Source organism: Symphalangus syndactylus, chromosome X (assembly GCF_028878055.3).
Source record: "Symphalangus syndactylus isolate Jambi chromosome X, NHGRI_mSymSyn1-v2.1_pri, whole genome shotgun sequence".
Lineage (NCBI taxonomy): Eukaryota > Metazoa > Chordata > Mammalia > Primates > Hylobatidae > Symphalangus > Symphalangus syndactylus.
In genome coordinates this window covers 106711514-106730296 of record NC_072447.2, presented here as the reverse complement: position 1 = coordinate 106730296, position 18783 = coordinate 106711514, and the positions used below count along the sequence as shown (strand labels likewise).

The window sequence follows — 18783 nt, the reverse complement described above, 5'->3', positions numbered from 1 at the left end:
GGATGAGCAACACACATTACTACATGTGTGTGTTTGTGTGTTTGTGTGTAGTAATGAAGATTAAGAATATTGCTGCCATTGCTGAGTTAAGGAAGTAATCATGATTGCTTTCTTCTTTGTATTTTATTTGTTTTGTAAATTAAACAGTTTATAATATTTGAATTTCACAATATACATTTGTTTGAAAAATATTCACCACGTACATTTTACACAATTTACAGACCTCTGAACTTGCAGCATCATTTCTAGGAATTCATCATATGAGAGATTCTTGTTGCGTGGATTTTTAAAATGTTATTATGCACTATTTAAAGTATAATAAAATTTGTTATGAACTATGTAACATATACCAAATAATGTCAGAATATTTTTAGTTATTCCAGATCTAAAGCTTTCCTTTGATGTCTGTTGTTTTGTTAACAGACATTTAATGGGCACCTCTCTGTGTTAGGCTATAATGCTTAGTGAGAGATGCAAAGATGAGTAAGATTTGATGATTTCTACTCTCAGTGGAAATTACAAAAGTATGTATAAGGCAAATACATAAGCTTATAATGATCTTGTAGAAAAACTGCATTTATTTTGCATTTTCATAAGGAGCATGAGTCTAATATTGATGAAGAATTTTGGAGTCACCCTGAAATGTGTAAAACAGTTTCACGAACTATTAATCCTAAACCTTTAGCGAATTAAAAAAACCTAACTTCTGGCCCGGGCGGGTGCCGGGTGGGCGCCGGGCGGGCGCCGGGCACAGGAGCCGGGGTTCCGGCAGCAGTTCGGCTGGGAGACGGCGCGACCCAGCGGCTGGGCCACACGCGAGTCCGGCGTCGCCGCATCCCTGGAATGCGGCCGTGAGAAGCAACGCGGGGGCAGGTGATCGAAGCCACTGGAAGACCAGCATTCTCGTGATTATGGAGGCTCTTCTGTCCTTTCTGTGACGGAAGCAATGCTGACCTCGGTTTTCTGGACCCATTCTGACTCAGGAGTCTTCATGTAAATGGGTCCCGTCATGCCTCCCATTAAGATGCTAGAAAGCTCAGGAGTTAGTGTCTCCAGTGGACTGAGTCAGTGTTACTGGGGCAGCGGTTTCTCCAAGGCCGTTTAGGAAGACGATGACCTCGACTTTTCTCTGCCTGACATCCTATTGAAAGAGGGGACCATGGAAGATGAAGAGCTGACCAACCTGAGCTGGCTGCATGAGAGCAAGAACTTGCTGAAGAGCTTTGGGGAGTCGATCCTCAAGAGTGTCAGCCCGGTCCAGGGCCTGGACGATGACGGCCCCTGTCCCCACCCACTCTGATATGCCCTACGATGCCAGGCAGAACCCCAACTGCAACCCCCCCTTACTCCTTTAGCTGCCTCATATTTATGGCCATCGAGGACTCTCCAACCAAGCGCCTGCCAGTGAAAGATATTTACAACTGGATCTTGAAACATTTTCCATATTTTGCAAATGCACCTACTGGGTGGAAATACTCAGTGAGACACAATTTGTCGTTGAATAAGGATTTTAAGAAAGTGGACAAAGAGAGGAGTCAGAGTATTGGGAAAGGGTCGTTGTGGTGCATAGACCCAGAGTATAGACAAAATCTAACTCAGGCTTTGAAAAAGACACCTTATCACCCACACCCACACGTGTTCAATACACCTCCCACCTGTCCTCAGGCATATCAAAGCACATCAGGTCTACCCGTCTGGCCGGGCAGTACCTTCTTCAGGAGAAATGGAGCCCTTCTCCAAGATCCTGACATTGATGCTACCAGGGCCATGGGACTCCCCATGAGATACACTCCAGGAGTGATACAAAATGGAGCGCGGGTCCTGAGCTGAGAGGACTGTTTCCTGGTGTGCGGCAGCTGCCGATCAGTCCCATTCAGATGACGGCTGCTATAAGGAACAGCATCACCAGCTGCCGGATGTGGACTGAGAGCGAGCCATCGTGTGGCTCCCCGGTGGTTAGTGGAGACCCCAAGGAGGATCACAACTACAGCAATGCCAAATCCTCCAACGCCCGGAGCACCTTGCCCACCAACGACTCCATCCCCTCCTCCTCCTCGGCCGACGACCACTACAAGTTTGCCAGCAAGGAGAGCCAGGAGGGCAATGAGGGCAGCGAGGGGAGCTTCCGGAGCCACGAGAGCCACAGCGACAGGGAAGAGGACGACAGGAAACACAGCCAGAAGGAGCCCGAGGATGCTCTGGGGGACAGCGCGTACGCATCCCAGCACAAGAAACGCCAGGACTTTGCTAAGACCAGGAAGGTCCCCAGCGACACACTGCCCCCTCAAAAAGAGACGCACTGTAAAGCACCCCCCCGCACCGCCCCCCACCAGGGCGAAGACGAGGAGATTAAAGAAGCAGCGGGGGCGCTCCTGCACTTAGCAGAGATCCGATCCTGTTTGAATAACATCACCAATCGGACGGCAAAGGGGCAGAAAGAGCAAAATGAAATCACAAAAAAATTAAAAACAAGTCACTGATTTGTTTTGAACTTAAGGCCATTTGGTTTCAGCATGTCAGGAGATTTCTAATGATTTGTGGCAATATCAGCATTTTTTTTCTCTTTTCTTGTTTTGGGTTTGGTTTTCTTTTTTCTTTTTTTTTTAATTTGCCCCCTCTTCTTTGTTTTGGGCCCTTAAGAATTTTATTTTTAAAGGAGATTGAAGCCATATAACTCATATTGACACTCAGCTGTTTTACAAAAGCTTTTCATTATCTGAAGACAAAACTGAATAAGCTAAAATTACCATTGCTTCCTCAAGCTTGTCAGAAACCTGTGGCTGAATCCGCAAGGAGGTCAACGTCAATGCTACCGGAACACACATTCAGCACCTAGAAGGCACGTGTGCAAAGTAATCATCGTTCAGGCCCAACCCTTAGGTTTACATGACTGTGTTCTGAGTTCCCCAGCCCCTCTCCTCCTTTTATTAGATGAGATTTAGCACACTCTCAGTTATTTAAACATGCAACATTTCTTGAGTATGTATGTTGAGGCCATCTGAGCTCATAGCTGATTCAGTAACCAGTTTCATGCTGTGTCATTCACACTCACTACTTAAAACTGCCATCATGAAAATGTGCAGGAAAAATGTATCCATGTGTGTATGGGAAGCATATACACTTGTACATTTTTTAATACTCTGATTCTGTAACATTTCTGAGTTTTGTTTTGTTTTACAGAAAAAAAGTGATAAAGCAATCAGAAGACCAAGAGGCTTACTATTGATGCTTAGGGTTATCTGACCTTGGCTGGCCAATAGACCTACATGGCCAAATTAATTTACGAGAGTAATAATTTTTCGAAAGCCATTTTTTTCCTGATATTCATGCCAATATCATGAATAGAAAGGGAAAACCATAAAGGAGAAATAATGTGATGTTCAGTTATGTTCGTGTGAACCTAAAGAAACAATATGGAGGCAGGCACAATCAGCCAAACTCTAGGGACTTGATGGTGTTGCTTGGAAAGCATGTATGCCTGCATTTTGCATTCTTTGTATGTAATCATATTGCCAAAGACAAACTATTTCATCATTTTTTTGTAAATAACACTTTTCCCCAGACCTACCATAAGTTTCTGTGATGTATTGTCTTCCAGTTGCGATAAAAATTACTGAGTTGCATCAAAAATAAAAAACAAACAAAAAAACCTAACTTCTGTAGTTGTCATGAGACTTCATAGGATAGTCTATGGAAACTGCTACCCATAGTACTCTGTGTGAAATAACAACTTTAAAAAATGCTTGTTCTCAAAAGCAATGGCAACAAAAGCCAAAATTGACAAATGGGATCTAATTAAACTAAAGAGCTTCTGCACAGCAAAAGAAACTATCATTAGAGTGAACAGGCAATCTACAGAATGGGAGAAAATTTTTGCAATCTATCCATCTGACAAAGGGCTAATATTCAGAATCTACAAAAGACCTAAACAAATTTACAAGAAAAAAACAACCCCATCAAAAAGTGGGTGAAGGATATGAACAGACATTTCTCAAAAGAAGACATTTATGCGGTCAACAAACATATGAAAAAAAGCTCATCATCACTGATCATTAGAGAAATGCAAATCAAAACCACAATGAGATACCATTTCATGCCAGTTAGAATGGCGATCGTTAAGAAGTCAGGAAACAACAGATGCTGGAGAGGATGTGGAGAAATAGGAATGCTTTTACACTGTTGGTGGGAGTGTAAATTAGTTCAACCACTCTGGAAGACAGTGTGGCAATTCCTCAAGGATCTAGAACCAGAAATACCATTTGACCCAGCAATCCCATTACTGGGTATATACCCAAAGGATTATAAATCATTTTACTATAAAGACACATGCACACGTATGTTTATTGCAGCACTGTTCACAATAGCAAAGACTTGGAACCAACCCAAATGCCCATCAATGATAGACTGGATAAAGAAAATGTGGCACATATACACCATGGAATACTATGCAGCCATGAAAAGGATGAGTTCATGTCCTTTGCAGGGACATAGATGAAGCTGGAAACCATCAGCAAACTAACACAAGAACAGAAAACCAAACACCGCATGTTCTCACTCATAAGCAGGAGTTGAACAATGAGAACACGTGGACACACGGAGGGGAACATCGCACACTGGGGTCTAGCAGGGGTTGGGGGCTAGGGGATGGATAGCATTAGGAGAAATACCTAAGGTGGATGACGGGTTGATGGGCGTAGCAAACCACCATGGCACGTGTATACCTATGTAACCTGCACATTCTGCACATGTATCCCAGAACTTAAAGTATAATAAAAAAAATAAAAAATTTTAAAAAATTGATATGGAAACACAAAGCACCTAGATTCACCAAAACAAATTTATTAAATAAAGAAGAAAATTGGAGGACAAATATTACCTAAGACTTATTAAAAGCTGTAGTAATCAAGGCAGTTTAGATATTGGCAAAGATAAATAAATAAAAGAAACAGAATAGAAAGTCCAGAAATAGACACAGACATATATGGAAAAAAATGCTGGTTCACCTCCCTGTACTCCCTGATACTTCGCATCATATACAAATTTAAAAACACTTTTAAAGAAAACCACAGAATAAAATATCCAAGTCTGAGAGCATAATTGCTACTCTGTAAGCTAGCCTACACAGTAATTTTATCCTACTCTTTCCACTATAAACAGTGTTTAGTCTAGAAGAGCTGTGGGAATGTGGATTATTTATACAAACTAGATCATTATAAGTTAGATCAACTTGCTCTGGAGTTGAATCCTACATATTATCTTGTAAGCTCTGTTGCTGCAGGAGGGCATTTCCAAGCTTGTCCAATTATGTTATTTAGAAATAACCTTCTATTATTTTTCCTTTATTTTCTTGTTTACTAAGTCTCCCATTGTTCCAAGGGTCCTGGTAAAGTGTGGTTAGCAGGAACTTTGAGCATTAAAAAAAAATCAAAGCTCAGTTGATGGAGAGAATAACTGAGAGCCCAAGAATATTTGAGAAAATGCCATGGGATCGTTCCGAACTTGCTTATACATCAGATCTAATTAGCAGCAAGTCCTTCACTTTTAATTCAGTAGAGAATGATCTCTAAGGTGATTTCAGGTTCTAAAATTTGTTTATTAAAAGTGAATAGAGTTTTTTTAATTTTTTATTTATTATTTTAGAGGTTTTATTTTAAAGGATCAAGCTTTTTGATGATATGAACAGTGAATCTGAATGCTTTATCTGTCCTTCAGAAATTCATTTCAGGGTAATTATTTATGACCAAACCTGTATTTAATTCATGGAGTGAAGCATCTTCAGAGGAGTGTGTTTTTAGCATCTTTTACCTAGGGTCACAATATTGGTGAAAAGGAAATGTTCTCCCTAATCAAATGTTCACTAACCCTCTTTACCCTAGCATGGTGTAAGGAATGAAATATACCATTCTATGAATTTGAGTTGTGGTTTTAATTAAAATTCTTATTTGTACTCAGTCTAAATTCTCAATCTAAGTCATCTTTAATTTTTTCCAGCACAGAACTCCTGAGTTGCTTTGGATAACTTAACACACACAAAAATTAACACTAAAAATTGTGGCCAGAGTCAAGTTTGGACAGTCTTCTCAAAGAGGTCTAGTTGATATGAAGAAACTGACTTAAGAGAGAGTAAAAATTCCTAATATGCCAGGCACTCTTCTAAGTATCTTACATGAATTCTTTTAATCCTCAGAATTATCCTATAAAGTAGACGTGATTAATATTCCCATGTTACAGATGAAGAAAATTGAGGCACAGTAAGTTTCCCAACATTTTCCCACTATTAAATGACAGAGACAGGTTACAAACCCAGGGGCCAAACATTACTTTACAAGGGCTCTTTGTGAGACAAACTTACCTTGGACAGATCCTCAGATATTCTGATTTAATTATTATGGAACGGGATAAGGGTGGAGGCGGTGGTCTGCTGAAGCCAACTTATACGGGATCATAAGGCAAGACCATAAAATCTTCAGGAATTTTGCACTGATTGACTTCACTATCTCACATTGGTGTGTTGAAATTGGCCATGGAAACAGTATTTATGCCATGGAAATCAGCAAATACTACAACTCAGCCTCCCAACCTGCAGCTCTGGTTGGTAAACATTTGGCAACAGATCACTAAGTGGAGAACAGATATCAGCATTTTGAAAAACTCCTCAGGTGATCCTAAGATGCAGTGGGGGTTGAATACCACTGCTGATAGACAGACTGTTAACTGTAGTTTCTCCAAGGAGTGAGATCAGAGGAGGGAGAAGATGAGATGTTCACTGCTTACTATATTTGATAGGCACATGCATTTCTTTCATAAAATAATATGCCAAATTTAAAGAAACCAATAAATAAATATATATTTTTCAAAGTTATCTCTGCGTTTTACTTGCAGTTACAGAAATAGTGCTGATTTATAGTTAGGGCATGGCAAAGGGATGGATGTAGTCGGCAATCAGGGAAGCTTCTTTGCCACAATCTCTGAAGAAAAATTAAAGGTAGCAAAGAGTCAGTTTGTGAAGAGCGAAGAATGGATTCTGTTCAGCAGACAGAACCCACCTCTAGGGAGGAGACTTTGTGTGGCTCTGGCTTCAGGTAGGAGATAAAGATCCAGGAAAGTCAGCTGTCAGATAAAGGGAGATCTAACACCAGGAGACTGTAGCTCAGACATGAGACCAGACGTGAGATGATTGGCAAGAAGCTGGAGGAAACTTGGTCATGAAGGAATTTAATCCTAAGCAGCACAACAGAATGGAGAAAACATGGGGAAGTAAGACTGTGGCCAATTTCCGAGACTTGGAAGACAAAAAGCTCAATTAACTTGGTCAAGGATCAGAGAGGACTAACAATAAAGGTGGCCTGACAATGACCCTAAACCTAAGTTTGGACCACAGTTGCAGGATCAAAAACATCTGACTGCCAGCACAGAAATTATGCAGGAAGAGAGTAGCCACAAAGTTTATTACATATATTCTCACTTTAACAATTGTAATACTCTAAGAATTCTAGTTGTTTCTTACAATGCAACTTCAGTAACATAAACCAAAAAGAAAATGCCATTACAATTGGTCAATATAATGAGTTCACACCATCCCCATTACATTCTAGCTTTTATGTGACACACATTCCTTATTTTGATCCCACTTTATGATTTTTAGCAAAGAACTAGTGTAGTAAAAGTGTATTAAAAATAAGAAAGGTAGGTGTAGACAGAACAGAATGGACTTAAAGATAAGGAATATAAATCATACAAGAGGCCAGAATATAAAGAAGATGGTGTGTCCTCATTATGATGAAGTTGTCTTTAAATTTTCAATCAACACAGTAGAGGCAACTTTTGAGACTACAAAGTGACTCTTAATGCTGGACACTAAATGATATGATAGACAAATAACCTATCAAATCTTGTTGGTAAAACTTTGTCAGTAGCTTACTCGGATGCATCCTTTGAAAGCTGACTTATTTGCTTGAAAGTAATAAGTGTTACTGATATATCAAATAAAGTTACTACACACAAAAATTTCTGGAGCTCCTCGGGGACAGACATTCCTGTAGTGGCTACCAATGGTAGATATTCAATGAATATTTATAGAATTGAAAGCGTAGTGTGTGGCAATATGTACATTGAAAATCACTGGGGCAGATCTGAGTAGAAGTTTCCCCAAAAATTGACATGATGCTTCAGAGAAAGTTCTTGATGAAAGCATTTTAGTCACTGTAATGTGTCAACTTGGCTAGGCTATAATAGTTATTTAATCAAACAGCAATCTAGGCATTGCTGTGTAGGTTTTCTTGTAGATGTGGTTAGCAGTTGCAATCAGTTGGCTTTAAGTAAAGGATATTATTTTGAGTAATATGAGTGGGCTTCATCTAGCCAGCTGAAAGGCTTCATGAGCAAAAACTGAGGTTTCCCAGATAAAGAAAGATTCTGATGCAAGACTGTGTCAGCTCCCGTATGAGCCTGCTGGCCTGCTCTATGAACTTCAAACTTGCCAGCCCCCACAATTGCATAAGCCAATTCTTTCAAATAAATTTAAATTAAAAATACTTTGAAAATATATATTCTTTGAAAATATATACTGGTTCTATTTCTCTGGAGAATCTTGACTGATACGGCCACTTGAAAATGGGGAGTCTTCACTGACCACTTAGTAACATAATATGTGCTTCAGACTTTTACAGATTTTTTGAAATGTTATTATCTTTCCAGTCTTTTTAAGTATAGTATTGGACTTACTTCACACCATATATGAGACTATAGTGTCATTTCCTTGTTAATTTCTCTAATTATATCGCTATCAAAATTTATTTATGTTAGGTCAGCTTAACTCCTCATATTTTTTTTCTATCCCTCTAGTTTGCTTTTACTATTTTCACAATGTAATACACAAATCTCAGTAGACATATAAAAAGAAAATGGACTTAATAAAATTGGCTAGAAATATCTATAGGAAGCCAGAGTCAACTCAAAACTTTAAGGACTTAGTACTCTTGTTTTTCTGTTTTTCTTAAAATTTGTTTTACTAAATATATATTTGTATATGTTTTTTAAGCTTCTACATATTTGAACCTCAGTAATACAGTTTTGTGTTATCCTTACTTTTTATCTTTTTAATTTATTCTTAATGCTTTCCACTAAGAATTGAGCACGCACTTGGTGCCAAATACTGTTCTAGATTCTTGGGAAACATCACTGAGAGTGTACATTCTGGGATGGGGGTGGGGAGTAGTTGGGAGACAGATAATATATAGTCAACAAAATAAGTATATTATATTAAATATTTAAGGTTATACATGCTAAGTAACAACAAAAAACAAAACAAAACAAAAAAACAAAATCCCAGAAAACAAAAAGAAATTGGAGGATGGAGCAAGATGGCAGAATAGAAGGCTCCACTGATCACTCCCCTTGCAGGAATGCCAAATTTTACAACTATCTGCACACAAAAAAGCACCTTCACAAAAATCCAAAATCACACAGCATCTCTGGATCCACATGGGGCCTTGGGGAACTCATCACCCTGAAGGGTAGGACACAGGCCTGGCTGGCTTTGCCATCTGCTGATTGTAGAGCTCTAGAGCCTTGAGCAAACACTGGTGGTAGCCAGGTAGTTGGTACAGCTTGCCTTGGGAGAGACCCAGTGCTGTGCTAGCTTCAGGTCTGACTCAGGGCAGTTCCAGTGGTGATGGCCACAGGGGTGCTTGTGTCACCCCGCCCCCAGCTCCAGGCCATGTGGAGGAGGGGAGGAAGAGAGAGAGACAGAGAGAGATTGATTGTTTGGGAGAATGTAAGGGAAGAGAACAAGAGTGTCTGCCTTGTAATCCAGGGAATTCTTCCGAATCTTAACCAAGACCAACACGTGTTACTTCTATGAGTCTGCAAGAACCACAGTGTTATAGAGCTTTGGGCCCAAGTTCCTTAAAATACCTGGAAAGCCTTCCCCAGATTGTGAAGAGTACAATAAATACCTAACTTTTCAATGTCCAAAAACCAACCAACATCAACAAGCATCAAGAGCAGCCAGGGAAACATAACCTCACCAAACTAAATAAGGCACCAGGGACCAATCTTGGAAAAACAGAGATGTGTGACCTCTCAGACAGAGAAGTTGAAATAGCTGTTTTGAGGAAACTTAATGAAATTCAGGATACCACAGAGAAGGAATTCAAAATTCTATCAGATAAATTTAACAAAGACATTGAAATAATTAAAAAGAATCAGGCAGAAATTTTGGAGCTGCATACTGAAGAATGCATTAATAGCAGAATTGATCACAAGAATTAGTGAGCCTGAAGGCAGTCTATTTCAAAATACATAGTCACAAGTGACAAAAGAAAAAAAATACAAAACAATGAAGCATGCCTACAGGATCTAGAAAATAGCATGAAAAGGGCAAATCTAAGAGTTATTGGGCTTAAAGAGTAGGTGGAGAAGGAGATGTTAGCTTTAAAAAGGAGGTAAAGAAAGAAATAGGGATAGAAAGTTTATTCAAAAGGATAATAATTTTTACCCTAGAATAGTATATCTGGCAAAAATATCCTTCAAACATGAAGGCGAAATAAAGACATTTGCAGATAAAACCTGAGTTTTCAGCATAGTGATCTTTTACTTCTTTGGTTAATTCCTAGGTATTTAATTTTATGTGTGCTTATGATAAATGGGATTACTTTTTAAATTTCTTTTTCAAATTGCTCGCATGCTACTGATTTTATTGTGTTGATTTTGTATCCTGCAACTTTACTGAATTTGTTGATCAGTTCTAATAGTTTTCTTGTGGAGTCTTTCAGGTTTTACAAATATAGATCATACCATCTATAAATAAGGATAATTTGACTTCTTCCTTTCCAATTTGGATGCCTTTATATCTTTGTCATGTCTGATTTCTCTAGCTAGGACTCACAGTGCTATGTCAAATAACAGTGTTGACATCAGACATCCTTGTCATGTCTAGATCTTAGGGGAAAGGCTTTCAGTTTTTCCCCATTCAGTATGATACTAGCTGTGAGTCTGTTGTATATGGCTTTTATTATGTTAAGCTATGTTCCTTCTATCCTTAGTTTTTTGAGAGTTTTTTTTAATCAAGAAGGGATGTTGAACTTTACTAAATGCTTTTTCAGCACCCATTGTAATGATTACATGTTTTTGTCCTTTTTTCTGTTGATATAAGGTATCACATTGATTTATTTACATTTTTGGAACCATTTTTACATCCCTGGGATAAATCCCACTGGGTCATGACAAAAGATCTTTTTGAAGTGTAGTTCAATTCTGTTTGCAAGTATTTTGTTGAAGGTTTTTGCATCAATATTCATCAGAGCTATTGGCCTGTAGTTTTCTTTTTCTAATGTGTCTTTGTCTGGTTCTGGTATCAGGGTAACACTGGCCTAATAGAATGAGCTTGAAATTATTCCCTCTGCCTCTATTTTTTGGAACATTTTGAGTAAGATTGGTATTAGTTCTTCTTTAAATGCTTGGTAGAATTCAGCAGTGAAGCCATTGGGTCATGGGCTTTTCCTTGCTAGGAATCTTTTCATTATGGGTTCAATCCTGTTACTTGTTATTGATATGTTCAGGTTTTGGATTTGCTCATGGTTTAATCTTACCATACTGCATGTCAAGGAAATTATCCATTTCCTTTAGATTTTCAAATTTATTGGCATATAGTTGTTCATAGTAGCCACTAATGATTCTTTGAATTTCTGTGATGTTGGTTGTAATGACTCCCTTTTCACTTCCAATTTTATTTATTTGGGTCTTCTCCCTTTGTTTCTTCATGAGTCTGGCTAAAGGTTTGTCAATTTTAAGTTTTCAAAAAACCACCTTTTTGTTTCATTGATCTTTTGTATTTTAGTCATTTCAAATTCATTTATTTCTGCTCTAATCCTTATATTTATTTTCTTCTCCTAATTTTGTATTTGGTTTGCTCTTGTTTTTCTAGTTCTTTAAGTGCATCATTAGGTATTTATTTGAAGGTTTTCTTCTTCTTTGATGTAGGCATTTATAGCTATGCATTCCCCTCTTAGTACTGCTTTTGCTGTATCCCATAGGTTTTAATATGTTGTGTTTCCATTATCATTTGTTTCAAGAAATTTTTCAATTTCCTTCTTAATTTTTTTATTGATCCACTGGTCATTCTGGAACATATTGCTTAATTTCCATGTGTTTGTATCATTTCCAAAATTCATCTTGTTATTGATTTCTAGTCTTATTCTGTGGTGGTTAAAGAAGATGATTGACATTATTTCCATTTTTTGAATGTGTTAAGACTTATTTTGTGACCTAACATATGGTCTATTCTTGAGAATGAGCCATGTGCTAAGTAGAAGAATGTGTATTCTGCAGCTGTTAGATGAAATGTTATGTAAATATCTATTGGGTTCATTTGTTCTATACTGCAGATTAAGTCAGTTGTTTCTTTGTTGATTTTATGTCTGGAAGATCTGTCCAATGCTGCAAGTGGGGTGTTGAGGTCTCCAGCTATTATTTTACTGGGGCCTATCTCTGTCTTTAGCTTTAATAGTATTTGGTTTATATTTCTGAGTGCTCCATTGTTGGGTGCATGTATATCTGCAATTATATCCTCTTGCTAAATTGATTCCATCATTATATAATGACTTTGTCTCTCCTTACAGTTTTTGTCTAGAAATGTATTTTGTCTGATATAAGTATAGCTACTCCTGCTCTTTTTTTGGTTTCCATTGGCATGGAATATCTTTTTCCATCCCTTTATTTCTAGTCTGTGTGTGTTTTTATAGGCAAAGCATGTAATAGTTCTACTTTTTTTTTTTCATTCATTCAGCCACTCGATGTCTTTTGATTGGTGAATTTAGTCCATTTACATTTAATGTTATTATTGATAAGTAGGGACTTACTCCTGCCATTTTGTTATTTGTTTTCTGGTTGTTTTACAGTCTTGTCTTCCTTCTTTCCTTTGTTCCCATTTTCCTTTTAGTGAAGGTGTTTTTCTCTGATGGTATGCTTTAATTTTTTTCCATTTTTGGTGTATGTTTTATGTTTTTCAACTTGAACTTACCATGAGGCTTGCAAATCCAATCATACTACCCACTATTTTAAACTGCTGATAACTTAACACTGATTGCATAAACAAACAAACAAACATGTAAAAAGAAAACTAACAAAAACTCTACACTTAATTTATTTATTTATTTGCAGTTGTTTTTTGTTTTGTTTTGTTTTGTTTTGTTTGGAGATGGAGTTTCCCTCTTGTCGCCCAGGCTAGAGTGCAATGGTGCAATCTTGGCTCACTGCAACCTCTGCCTCCCGGGTTCAAGTGATTCTCCTGCTTCAGCCTCCCGAGTAGCTGGGATTACAGGCACCCGCCACCATGCCCGGCTAATTTTGTATTTTAAGTAGAGATGGGGTTTCACCACGTTGGCCAGGCTGGTCTCCAACTCCTGACCTCAGGTGATCTGCCTGCCTTGGCCTCCCAAAGTGCTGGGATTACAGGCATGAGCCACCGCGCCTGGCCTGTTTTTTTTTTTTTTTAAATTATACTTTAAGTTTTGAGATACATGTGCAGAATGCTCAGGTTTGTTACATAGGTGTACATGTGCCATGGTGGTTTGCTGCACCCATCAACCCATCATCCAGGTTTTAAGCCCTGCATGCATTAGGTATTTGTCCTAATTATTGATGCTATCCCTCCCCTTGCCCCCGACCCCCTGACAGGCCCCAGTGTGTGATGTTCCCCTCCCTGTGTTCATGCATTCTCACCGTTCAACTCCCTCTTATGAGTAATAACATGCAGTAAAACTGTACACTTTAACTTCATCCCCTGGCTTTTTAACTTTTTTGTTTTCTCTTTATGTCTTATTGTACTGTCTACATCTTGAAAGGTTGTTGTATTTATTATTATTATTATTATTATTTTTGAGACAGAGCCTCGCTCTGTCGCCCAGGCTGGAGTGCAGTGGTGCGATCTCGGATCACTGCAAGCTCCACCTCCTGGATTCACGCCATTCTCCTGCCTCAGCCTCCCGAGTAGCTGGGACTACAGGCGCCCACCACCCATGCCCGGCTAATTTTTTTTCTTTTTTTTGTATTTTTAGTAGAGACGGGGTTTCACCGTGTTAGCCAGGATGGTCTCGATCTCCTGACCTCGTGATCCGCCCGTCTTGGCCTCCCAAAGTGCTGGGATTACAGGCGTGAACCACCGCGCCCAGCCTGTATTTATTATTTTTGATTGGTTCATCATTTAATCTTTCTACTTGAGTAGTTTATACACCACGGTTACAGTGTTACAATATTCTGTGTGCTTACTATTACCAGTGAGTTTTGTACCTTCAGATGATTTCCTCTTGCTCATTAACATTCTTTTCTTTCAGATTGAAGAATGCCCTCAGAATTTCTTGTAGGACAGGTTTGGTGTTGATGAATTCCCTCAGCTTTTGTTTGTCTTGGAAGGTCTTTATTTCTCCTTCATGTTTGTAGGCTATTTTTGCCAGACATACTATTCTAGGTTAAAAGTTATTTTCCTTCAGCACTTTAAATATGTCATGCCACTCTCTCATGGCATTTAAGGTTTCCACTGAAAAGTCTGCTGCCAGACATATTGGAGCTCCATTTTATGTTATTTATTTTTATTATTTTTCCTCTTGCTGCCTTTATGATCCTCTCTGTATCCTTGATTTTGGGGAGTTTGATTATTAAATGCCTTGAGCTAATCTTCTTATGGTTAAATCTGCTTAGTGTTCTTGAATGTTGATATCTTTCTGTAAATTTGGGAGGTTCTCTGTTGTTATCCCTTTGAATAAACATTCTACCCCATCTATTTCTCTGCCTCCTCTTTAAGGCCAGTAACTCTTGGAATTGCCCTTTTGAAGCTGTTTTCTAGGTCTTTTAGGCACAGCTCATTGTATTTCATTCTTGTTCCTTTTGTCTCCTCTGACTGTGTATTTTCAAATAGCCTGTCTTAAAGCTGACTAATTATTTCTTCTGCTTGTTCCATTCTACTATTAAAAGACATTCTTCAATATGCCAATTGAATTTTTCAATTCTAGAATTTCTGCTTGATTCTTTTTAATTATTTCAGTCTCTTTGTTGAATTTGCCTGATAGAATTTTGAATTATTTCTCTGTGTTATCTTGAGTTTTTTTTTGTTTCCTCAAAACAGGTATTATAGATTCTCTGAAAGGTCATATATCTCTCATTCTCCAGGATTAGTTCCTGGTACCTCATTTAGTTCATTTAGTGAGGCTATATTTCCCTAGATGATGTTGATGCTTGCAGATGTTCATCTGTGCCCGGGTATTGGAGAGTTAGGTATTTATTGTATTCTTCACAATCTGGGCTTATTCATGCCCATCCTTCTTGGGAAGGCTTTCCAGGTATTCAGAGAGACTTGGGCCTAGGGCCTAATAATACTATGTTTATTTCAGACTCATAGAGGTACCGTGTTGGTAGACTTGGGTAACATTTGGAAAAATTCTCTGTATTACACCAGGCATAAACTCTTGTTCTTTTTCCTTACTTTATCCGAAACTGAGTCTCCCTCTCTGTGCTGAGCTACCTAGACCCGGGACTGTGGTGATGCAAGTGCCACTGTGGCCACCAGCACTGGGATTGTGCTGGGTCAGATCTGAATCCAGCACAGCACTGAGGTCTTTCCCAAGGCCCTTCCTTTTAGGGTGGCAACTTCCCCCATGCCCCGGGTGTTTCCAGAGATGCTGTCTGGGATCCAGGCATAGGAGTCAAAAACCTTAGCAGTTGACATGATGTTCTATTTTACTGTGGCTAAGCTGGCACTCACATCACAATACCAAATCCTCCTTGCTCTTCCCTCCCCTTTCCACAGTCAGTAGAGCCTCTCCCTGTGGCCACTGCCACCACTGGTCCACAGGGGTTCTGCCAGGCTACTAGTGATGTTCACAGAAAGCCCAAGGTCTCTTCTGTCAGCATATAATAAATGCTGCCAGGACTGGGCTCACCCTTCAGAGCACTGGGCTCCCCTCTGGTCCAGGGCAAGTTCAGAAATGCTGTTTAAAAGCCTAGGCCTGGACTTGGTGACCCCAAGAACTTCCTTGTTGTTCTACCCTACTGTGGCCAAGCTGGTACCTAAGGTGCAAGACAAAGTCCCCTTTACTTTCCCCTCTCCTTTTCTCAAACAGAAGGGGTCTTTCACCATAGCCACCACAGCTGGGAATGTTCTGGGTCATCCCTGAAGCCAGCACGTCTCAGAGCCCAAGGCCCACAGTGTACTCTGTGGGTATCACTGCTGGTTATTAACAGCCCAAGGGTTCCTTAGTCAGTAAGTGATGCATCCTGCCAGGGCTGGGTCCTTCCCTTCAAAGCAGTGGGTTCCCATTTTGCCAGTGTGTGCCTAGAATTGTCGTCCAGGAGCCAGGGCCTGGAATGGGGGTCTCAACTCTGCATGGTGCCCTATACTACTGTGGCTAAAGTGATATTCAAGATGCAAGACAAAGCCCTCTTTACTCTTCCCTCTCCTCTCCTTAAGCAGAAGAAAGGACTCACTTTCATTGCTGCAAGCTGTACTACCTGGGGTTGGGGGAGGGATGGTGCAAGCACTCCCTTAAGCCATACCAGCTGGTGTCTCCCTAGGTCACATGCCACCCTAGTTCACTAGCTTTAAGCCCAGCCTAGCACTAGGAATTTCCTAAGGATTGCAGTCCTTGTGTCCTAGATTGCATTTCAACCCAGAGCTCTTCAGCTTGCAGTGGTGAGGTTTGCCAAGAAACTCAAGTTCTAGCTGCTGGGACAGGCAATTATCCTCTGGCTAGGTCTAGTCCAAATGTGTGTTCTGTGTGCTGGCTTAGACCAGCATGGCTTTATTCTGCTCTATGACAGGGCAGCACTGAGTTCAATTTACAGTCCCCCAGTTGCTGCACTCTTCCTACCCAAAGTGCACAGATTCCCTCTTGGCACTGCACACCTGCTGCCCGGTATGAGGGAGGCAACAAACTGTCTCTGCTGCCCTCTTCAATGCCTCTTTTATCGATATGAAGTTAAAACCAGGTACTGTAATTGCTTACCTGATTTTTGGTTCTTGTGACTATGCTTTTCTGGGTGTAGATAGTTGTTAAAGTTGATGTTCCAGTGTGGGGACAAATGGTGTAGGCTTCTATTCTGCCATGTTGCTCTGCCCACCTCATTTTCAATCTATGCTTGTCCTAGACAAAGCATGTCTCTTGCTGATCACATATGAATAGTTGAATTTGTATCGACCCTATTTTTACTCTTTTTATATTTGCCCTTCTTCTTTGTTTCTTTTTTGGTCTTACACTCTTTTCCTGCATTCTTTGCTTTTATGTAAGCATTTTATATAAATTCTTTTTCTCTCCTCTCTTTACATATCAATAATACTTATTTTTAAAATTTTTTTAAGTGGTAATCCTAGAGTTTGTAATATACATTCACAGCTAATCCAAGTCCACTTTCAAAAAACAGTATACTGCTTCATGGATAGTGCAAGTAGCTTATAACAGAGTATTCCCAATTCCTCACTCCCATTCCTTATAACATTGACGTCACTCATTTCACTTACTCATAAATTGTAATCACTGAATACATTGTTGCCATTTAAATCAAATAAGAAAATTAAAATATTGTATTTTACCTTTATTCATTCTCTAATGTTCTTCTTTTATTCATGCAGATCAAGCTTCTGAACAATATAGTTTTCCTTTTATTAAGAAGTTCTTTTAACATTTCTTGCAAGGCAGGTCTACTGGCAACAAATTCCCTCGTGTTTTTTTTTTTTTTTTTTTTTTTTTTTTTTGGCTTATCTGAGAAAGTCTTTCTCCTTCATTTTGGAAGCTTAATAGCCTTGACTTGAATACAGAATTCTAGGTTGGTGGGGGTTTTCTTTCAACTTAAGTATTGCACTCCACTCCCTTCTTGTTTGCATGGTTCCTGAAGAGAAGTCCTATATAATTAGTATCCTTGATTTTCTATAGATTTTCCCCCCCTCTGGTTACATTCAAGATTTTCTCTGTCTTTAATTTTCTGCAACTTGAGTATAATATACCTAGGTGTGAATATTTAAAAAAATATTTATTCTGCTTGCTAATCTCTGAGCTTCTTGAATCCATGGTTTGGTTTTCGTAGCTAATTTTGAAAAACTCTCAGACATTATCCTTTCAAATATTCTTATTTTCCTTTATTATTTCTTTTCCTTCTGGTACACCCATTATGCATATGTTAAACTTTTGTAATTGTCCCACAGATCTTGTGTTCTTTCTTCTGTTTATTTTCTTAATTTTTTTCATTTTTGTTTCAGAAATTTCTATTGACCTATCTTCAGTCTCACTGATTCTTTCCTTATCTGTGTCCATTCTACTGATGAGCCAATCAAAGACATTCTTTATTTCTGTTATGGTGTTTTTCATTTGTAGCATTTTAAAAAAAATATTTCTTAGAGTTTTCATCTCTATATTTACATTACTCTTCTGATCTTCCATGCTGTCCACTTTTTCCATTAGAACCATTAGCATATTAACCATACTTATTTTAAATGCCAAGTCTGATAATTCCAAAATCTCTGCCATATCTAAGTCTTGTTTCAATATTTGCTCTCTCTCTTCAAACTGTGTCTTTTGTCTTTTGGTATGCCTTGTAATTGTTGTTGAAAGTCAGACATGAGTAAAAAGAACTGAGGTAAATAGGCCTTTAGTATGAGCTTTTCTGTTTATCTGGCTAGGAGTTGGGCTATGTTTACTCTTTGCTGTAGTGATAGGTGTAATATGCTAAAATTTCCTTTTGTGTCCCTATTTTTGTATCTTTTATTGTCTTTGAGTTTCCCTAAATACTTTTTCTTAA

General features: G+C 38.8%; 1 protein-coding gene and 1 pseudogene across 2 annotated transcripts in view; both read left to right on the top strand.

The window, feature by feature from the left end:
• Window positions 1–18783, top strand: part of TMSB15A (thymosin beta 15A) — a 101257-nt gene that overhangs the window by 58944 nt on the left and 23530 nt on the right. The gene's annotated exons all lie outside the window — the stretch shown is intronic.
• LOC129475955 (forkhead box protein N3-like) lies at window positions 993–2618 on the top strand (annotated as a pseudogene).